This window comes from Gouania willdenowi, chromosome 11 (assembly GCF_900634775.1).
Source record: "Gouania willdenowi chromosome 11, fGouWil2.1, whole genome shotgun sequence".
Lineage (NCBI taxonomy): Eukaryota > Metazoa > Chordata > Actinopteri > Blenniiformes > Gobiesocidae > Gouania > Gouania willdenowi.
In genome coordinates this window covers 4875378-4884551 of record NC_041054.1, presented here as the reverse complement: position 1 = coordinate 4884551, position 9174 = coordinate 4875378, and positions in this window count along the sequence as shown.

The following is a 9174-nucleotide window of genomic DNA, read 5'->3' as shown; positions in this document are numbered from 1 at the left end:
AATGTAATGTCATCTTCTATGACACAAGGTCGTCTTTGATTAAAAATGTTGTCAAAATCACTTAAGTACTTTTGATGTTCGCCTCTAACAGACAAACAAATAAATAAACAGCAGTGAAAACATTACCTCCATTGCGGAGATAAGACATTATCTTTAGGTATTTAGTTTATCAGTAATGTAATGTCTCATTAATAACTCATCAGTAGTTACAGCAACAGTCTGATGTAAGTCAAAGTAGAAATCTGTCAATAAATGTGTGTTTGTGACACTATAATGTAGTAGACGACCAATCATTGCACTGCTACAAACATTTGTGTGCAATTTAAAAAAAACAAAAATATTCTTAGAAATTATTTGCTGAATAGTTGTGACTTCTTTTTTTTTAATTACTTCCTTTTTCCTGTCAACTGGTGCGATGAATGTACTGTTGTTAACTTCCAGGAAACTTCCAAATGCATAAGGTGTGCGAAAGAAGCAGCAGTAATTTCTTTTTTGGTCAAGCTATGAAGAAGCCAGGGTTAGCTCACACTTTATTACTGTCACTGAACATGGAAATGGTTATCTCGCAACATTCTTTATGATTGGAAAGTCACATGAGGAAATGGTCTGCTTTGAAAACATAAACGCACAGATATCTCCATATCTGTGTTTGCATTACTACTGTTTCTTTGTGTTTAAGTTTTCCCAGAACAATTAATCATTTTGGAAGTTTTTTACTTCAGGCAAAATGAAAATTAGAATTTTGCAATGTAGGGATATTCTAAGCTTTAACAGTAACATCTTACATTTTATTTAGAAGGAACTTGTGACTTACTGCACAGTCATGCTGTGCATTAGTGAGTCATCTGAGGCCTCAACCTGGACCATTTGGTTTTGCTTTCCACTTCTTGTTGAATGAAAACTACTCATATGATGTATTACTTACCGCACATACCTTGACTTTAAAGCAACACTTAACATGGGAACATTTTTCAAACCAAGGGCATGCTGTAGATATTACAATGTATATTTGGTTAATTGTCTTACTTTGACAAATTAGCATGCAAATTAGCTTCACAGACAGAAAACCATACAGAGAATGAGTTTCAACGTCAATTTCTATGCCACTATGTTGTAGTTTTTCAATGTCACATTCTGAATAAACAACTTTGGTGCAATAGAATATTGTTACATTGTGTTTTACTTTTATTTCAATAAAAATGTGTTTTCAAAATTGGCAACTTCAGATCTACACTGTTTTGAATCCGATCATCACTTACCGGTATCCTTGTGAAAAAGCACATCTGTGGAGCTCTTAGCGACTCTTCTTCCTTATCTTGTGTTATTGGAGTTTTTTGATGTTTTAGAGACATGAATCGGTATGTGGGGTAGACTGCGCGCGGACTCAAAGACACATACCGAGTCAGAGGCACCTCCATGAGTCCATTCTGTATTCTGTAAAGTATATTTGTGCCTTTAGAGTGTTGCTTCTCCACGTCGATCTTCCTTTTTGTCTTGCTTTGCCGTGTAGCCTTTGGGCTTTACACTGCAATGGGGTCTGCTGGAACGTCCATTACACTTTTACTATCGATGGTACGTGACCGTGCTCGACTTACAATGAGCAGCCAATAGTTACGCCCAAAAGAACGCATGGAGCATTCTGTTTTTTAGAAAGATCTCTGATTGGCTGATATCTAGCGTCATGCTCCTGGATTTTTAAAGCCTCAAAATAAGAATAGTAATCATAATACATTAATTTTATATAGCGCTTTTTTGGACACTCAAATCGCTTTACAGAATGAAGGCATTATTCTTTCACTCCACACTTAGTGGTGGTAAACTACTATTGTAGCCACAGCTGCCCTGGGGCAGACTGACGGAAGCGAGGCTGCCATAGTGCCCCATCGGCTCCTCCGACCACCACCAACACTCACTCACACACTACATTCATACTAGGAAATGTGGGTGAAGTGTCTTGCCCAAGCATACAATGACAGATACCACAGGGGTGACTGTCCCCCACTGTGGCATCTGGAATACTCAGTGTTCTCCCATCTACCTACTAACCAGGCCCAGACCTGCTTAGCTTCTGAGATCTAATGAGGCAATGACAGGCTGGTATGGCCACAAAATTAAATATAAAGCCAAGAGAAGGTCCAGAGGTCCACTGTCCACTCAGAACACTTTGAATTACAATGTGCTCAAAGGTGATTATGGTATGGTAAGAAAGAAGTCAATCTGCATTACTAAAAAAATAACCTTTATCCATAATGACAAAACATCTCAATTTCCATGTATCTGATGGTCCATATCCAGGTCAATTCAGATAAAACAGCAGAGGTAATAACAAAACTGAAACCACATGACATGTATTGTAAATAGTTTGTTAATGTTGCTAGGTTGGGCTCTGGCACTGGAGTTAAGCTCTTTTCTTTCTGTGAGATAGAAATGTGAAACTATCCATCAGCTGCTGAGCCGTGAGTCACAATCTGATTAAACATTGTAAATTTAAAAACACGCCTCACCTTAAAAGACAAAACCCAGACATAGATACTGTACTGACATGTTTACACATGTTTGGACTTCTTTCATTTTCAGATGTCCCCAATCCCTCCTTTTCCATTGGTTGATTATCTATCAGTATTTTCTGGCTCTATTGTTGTAAACAGTAAACAGCTGAGCCTCAAAACCTGCAGGAAAAAAAGAGGATTAATTGTGTGTTGATGCATTGTTTCTGCACTTGTTACCCCTTAATAACATCCACACCCACTTGGCCAGAGAGGCATGATCGATAGCAAAAGAAACTGCAGCGGGTGTGTGTGTGTGTGTGTTTAAGGGCGTTTGTTGTTTACTTAGCCAACAGCTTAGTTTTCATTCGAATCCCTTTAAACAGGGAGGATTATCCCCACTCGCTGACCCTTAAATATGTAAAATAACATGATTGCATTGCAGCACCCATAGAATGGTCAATTGTTTTCCAGGAATCATCTTTGTTGTTGAGTATTTTTACTCATGTGACATCGCTCCAAGTGTCTGTGTTACATAGCAGTGAGGGGGATTCCTGTGGTCTGAATTGGTTCCTGTGAAGTCTAGGTTTCACATTTATTGTCACTCATTTTACTTCAAACACTGTTGAGCAAGCAAATGAAGTCATATACAGACCAAAAAGAACGTTGAAGTGTGGTTAGTCAACACACTTCAATCTGTGTATTTCCAAACGTCTCCGTCTTGCCAAGTCGCTTCAGGAGCATCTACCAATGCTGAGGTAAAAACAACAGTAAAAAAATGTACTTTGGAGCTTATGGACACAGTCATGTTGGCACATATGGGGTTAAAAGCACACATGGGAATCTATAGGGCTACAGGGTCAACATACATAATCCAGGTAAGATTTGAAATACCATTGAATTTAATCTCAACATGTACGGTAATCTTTGCCAATATGTCAACGTATGTCCTGAACGTATTTGTCGCGGGGAAAATGAGAAAATAACAACACCAGACAATAACGAACAAAATCAAAGTATATTATGCCTCATGGATAATTGAATAAGAACAATTTACTCATCATCTCTACCCTAAACACTCCATTTGTTGACATTTTAGCGCATTGTATTGTGGGATGTAAAGATGCGGAGATGGATGCACCTCATTCTGACATGACGTGGAACACCGGGAACAAACTATTGGTAGAACAAAAATGGTGTCAAGAGAATCACTGTCTTTGTCTGGTGAAAAAGAAAAAAATCATAGTAAGAATTAAGTAAAAACACTTCTATGGATCCACTTAAATGACTCCACATCCCACAATGCAATGCAAGAAAATGTCAACAAACCAATGGGAACGCAGCTACAGTTTTAATTTAGTAGATAATCTATTAGATATCTTAGTCCTGATGCATAATGGAGAAAGTTCAAAGGGATTCCCCAAAATTTATGTATAAATAAATATACAATATTCATTATCCCTTAAATTGAAAATGGTTCAAAAAAAGAAATCTACCGTAAATCTCTCTATGTGGTATCAAGGGTGGGAGAAGGATTTATTCTCAACCGGCAGTAATTATTATAATTTATTCTTAAATAAATGCTTTTTGATTTAGATGCCTACCCAAAGACGGGAGTGAATGTAGTTTCATTTGTTAGGTTTTAATTTGGCTAAAAAGGCTGACCTCAATCTGAGAGTGTGCGGTGAATCATTCCTGGTGCTTTTAAAACCGTAAACACCATCAAGAACTGTAAGCGCTGCAATCGGCTAATTTGAAATGTGTAATACTTCCATAATCTCTCTTCGCTGCCTAATTATCACAGAGAGGTTTACCTCAAGCTGGTAATTTTGGACCACTAAGACCACTAATTATTACTCATATCTTCTAACCACCTACCACAGCAGATACACATCGCCTAAGGGCCCAGGAGCATCAGAGGATATGGGTGACTTAAGGCTGTTGTGTTGGGGGAAGGCGGATAAGAAAGGGGTGATGATGATACGAGTGAAGCGCAGTCTGCACGCTTCTAGTAGCTTGTGGTTAACAGGTGGGCGCGTGTACCAGGCAGGACCCCCCCCCACCCACATCGCAGCTCAAGACTTTACCCAAGATCTGTCTGGTAGACAGAGAAGGGGATTTCCCCACCAAATCCAGAGGATCAATAATAATGTCTGCTAATTAGGTTGGCTGGGAAAAAGCAGGTAGGAGGGGTGACTGGAAGAGAGTGAGGCAAGAAGAGACCAAAACAAAGGCCACGTCTGATCAGACAGTGATGATTCAGAAGTTTTGAGGGATCAGGAAAATCCCCAGACAATAGCGCTTGGCTTGGAAATAGGTGAAGTATGTTAGGTAACACCCAGTGTGAGTGTAGTTTTTCTAAAGATCACACATCGTCAAACACTCCCTCTTTCCGTCCGTCACTCTCCTCCAGAGCCTAGAAACAACCACAGCGATCAGTTTCCCCTTACCCCAATCCTCCCTCTTCCACCCTCCCACCATTTCCATTGCCCCTGGTCCTTTTGCTTCTTACCCCTCCCCCCGCCTTCTTCTTGACATCACCACTTTGACCCAAATCTCCTCATTTAATCTTCTTCTTCTTGTCTTTTGGAGAACAATCAACCCCCTAATTGTCTTAATCTCACAGGTCTTTTATTGTCCTCGGGGCGTCGTGCTTACAGCAGAACAAAAACATTAAACACAAATCAATACTTGGCATCAGGTTGGAGCAACCCACTGTGGTCTCCGATCGATCATCCCTAAATTTAGGTTGAGTGGCACACAAATTTAATTAATATAAAAAAGGAGGGAGGGGGTTTAGGGTACACAGAAGATGGAAAACTGTTGAAGCTACTTTGAGTGAAAACAGCCAATAAATAATCAGTTTGACTTCTTTTTTGTGGTAATATTTTCTAAAGTGAAGAGAAATATCATAAATATGGGATTTAAGGTAAAAACACATGGATTAAATGCAAGTGAGGGCAGTGGCATAAGTCAGTTCTCGTAAACACCTTCTTCAAATCTCCACCAAGCCTCTTTTTTTCCCCTCTTCTCTGAATAAAACCGATCTGTACATTGTCAATTTTTTAAATGAGCAGCTTATGGAGAAGCACTTTCAGCAATATTACAATACGGCTTTGGGATATTAGCATTAGAAGAGCGGTAAACCCAGGATCAAGCTCGAGATTAGGAGATGATTTCTGTATGATTTTGAAATGACAACCCCGAGACGATAATTAAAATATTCAGAACAATAACGGATTATCTCCGTCAGTGGCTACACTCTGACACCATCTGTTGAGGAACAGGGGCGTCGGGTGAATAATGTTGTTCTCTTGTGTGTGTGTTTACATATGGAGGGTCTTTGAGGGACTTGTTCATTTTTTATATTAAAGGTGTTACGATATATCGTGCGACAAGATAACGCAATACGAAAGATTTATCGTCAAGAGTACGGGTGTTATCGCAGTGGGGGGTCCAGTTAAAAAAGAATCTACAAGATCTACAACAAAACCAGATTGTTAAGGTTTGTTTGCGTATTTTTATTACATTTCTATTGAGCTGAAAACACAGAGTAGGGCCTCCTATTTTTTATTTCAATAATTCATAAATTCTGTTTCAGGATATGCCCATTTCTTTAAACTTTTGCATTTTGTTTCAGTTTTTATCATCTTTCTGTAATTAGTTTTTACATTTCTGGCTATTAAAGTTCCCAAACAATCAAGTACTCATTTTAAATTTCATATGCTTGAGATGATTTACAAAAATTGAATGGTTACGCTGAAATCCAGCGAGATTATGATTTAAGAGCGACGTTAGCCACAATGCTAAACCCTCTGCCACCCGTTTAATGAGAAAAATACCATGGAAATGTGTGACATGGTCCCAAAACGTTATTTATGAAAGTTTTATACAGGTAAGCCTTGCATCCGTTTGATTGGAGGTGCGCTTCTGTGACGCGCCACCAGGTAAAATCATCACGATTTTAGCTAAAACACCATTAGCTAAACCTGTCTTCGTATCAGAATCTTTTTAGATTTAAACGCAGTCATAGTAATTTCAAGTGCGTGTTCATCACAACACATTGAAAACACTTCAAATGAAGCTCTGCATTCATTTTCAATCTCAGGATAACGTGGTCACAACTTCAAACATTAAATGTAGCACGACAACGATATTAAGGGTCCGACCCTTAATATGTATTAAGGGTCCGACTCTTAATATGGACACATTTTTCACTATCTAGACATTCAATCACCCGTTTTTTGATGAAAAATAGGTTTTAAATGCGTGAAATTTTCCCCAAAACATGCATGTGAGGCATTACTGTGTCATGATGGGGCCGGGATTTAAATAAATTATTATGAATTTTATATTTTGATAAGTGCATTGGGATGACTTTGTTGTACTTTGCGCTATACAAATAAAGTTGAATTTAATTTAATTGAAGAAAGAAAAGAAGAAGAAAAAACGAGTCAGATTGCTTTTTCCGTCTCAGAACGTGAATTCCGTTTTCAGCGATCAAGGAAAATTGGTGTCCTTATCAGACTAAGTGTGTAGGTATGAAAAATAAAGAATAAAAGTATGTTTATTTTTACTACAATTTTATTTTTCCTTTCTAAAAATACCAAAAATATCCTATTGTTATTGCGAGCCCATTATCGTCTAATGCAGTGGTTACTAAACTTGGTGGCACTGTGACTTTTTTTACCTACCGTATTTTGTTGGAATGTTTTTAACAATAACTGAAATTTTTCATTTTTTAAAGGGGGCACAACAGAAAAAGTCTGAGAACCACTGGTCTATTGTATCGTGAACAAAGTGTATCTATCTAATATGTGTGTAAGTTACTGGCCTTAAAACAGTTCTTAAATACTACAGAGGGTGAGGCTTTCCACTTATTCCATACTTCTTTACTTTTTATGATATTGTCTTGAAAATGTGGCGTCATCACATTTTAATCTTTCCACAACAACCCACCCCTCCCTCCCTTATCCACCCATCCTCCTGCCCAGTGGGTGAGTCTGGAGCTTGGTTGTGTCGTCCGGTGACACCGTCTGACTCGGCTCTACAGTAATCTGACATGGCTAATCTAGTCTACGTGTACAGGACTGGCAAAACTACCTGGGCGTCTGCGGCCAATTAAAAGCCCATCTGCACAGCACGCCATTTAGGCCGTGCCAAATCCGGCCTCCATAGGGGCCCACCGCGGTAAGGGCTCAGTGGTGGCTCAGGCTGTCTGGGGGCCCCGACTATCTGCTTCCATAACAGTCCCATCTGTCTGTGCCTTGGCCTGGTCCACTTTCATCCCCCAACGGCCCCAAAGACTAGGGATCCTCCGCTGGCTTCCTGTCAAGTAAGGCACTTGTTGCCATACAGTTGTGAGGTAATCAGCAAAGCTTTGACTCTTCATCGGTTAATTAGCTTAACTGTGTCACTCCTATTACATCCACGTTTACACAGGTTATTGTTTCCACATTTACAGGTACAGATGAAATAAGTTCATAGAAAAGTGTTGATGTGAATTATTATTAATGGGTAATATGGACCAAAACTCACATCTTGATATTTTTTCCGCAAAATGGCGATATACGATATAAATTTCAATCATTTTATTTTGAATAAAGACTTACCAGAAAGACAATTCAAGGTTAGATTTGCACAAACGGAGGGAAAATACACAATGGGACAAGAAAAATACAAAAAAAAAAATTTACAAACAAATGGAAAAATACACAAAAGAAAAACAAAAGACAAAAAAGGAGAAAAAAATACACAATGGAACAAAAATCCAAAAACAAAATACAAGCCAGAAAATACACAAAACAACTCAGAAAGAAAACAATTCCAAAATTATTGAAAAATACACAAAAGAACAACAAAAATACATAAAATGTTCGAAAAGAGTAAAAAAAAAAAAAATACACAATGGGGCATTTATTAACAAACAGCTGCGCAATATGGGACACTTTTTGCGGTTTTCTCCTCTAAGGGGCAGCACGTGTGAGTGAGTTCTGCAGTGTGGCTTGTTTAGAGGAAGTTCTGGGTTAGGATGCACTCAGAAATGTATTTAACTGAGCTTTTTAATGCTGTTCTGAGAAGTAGTGATAGCAGCAACTTCTAAAATGACTATTTTTTATACAAAAACAAAGTGTGTGTATATATGTATATATATATATATATATATATAGGCAATATTGTAATTTTCTATTTCACCAAAATTGAAAACTCGATATATCATGGATCTTGATATATTTCCCAGCCCTAAATCATGGTTTCTTTTTTTTTTTTTTTTTTTTACAAAATATAATTATCTATCCTTATACTAAGCATCATTATATCCAATAGGCTATATTGGATATATATTCTATTATTCACCCATAATAAAATTTATTCAGGACACATTTTTTAGACCTATTTTCGGGAACAAACAGTTTCAAAACATCGGATTTGAATCTTAATTTTAATCTAAATCTAAAAACAATACAAGCTGTACATATGAGACAAATCAGATATAACAACAGTCAGTTCATCACTTAAAGACAGTTTGAGAACAAAATGTGAATAATTAACAAATAGAAAGTCTGAATTCTGTTTTAAATACAGAACATTAAACAACTCATATACCAAATAAATCAAGTAAGCATACAGGTTTGAACACAAGAGTAACTTCACTCTATTCTAACAAAAGTCAGCATATCTTTTACTA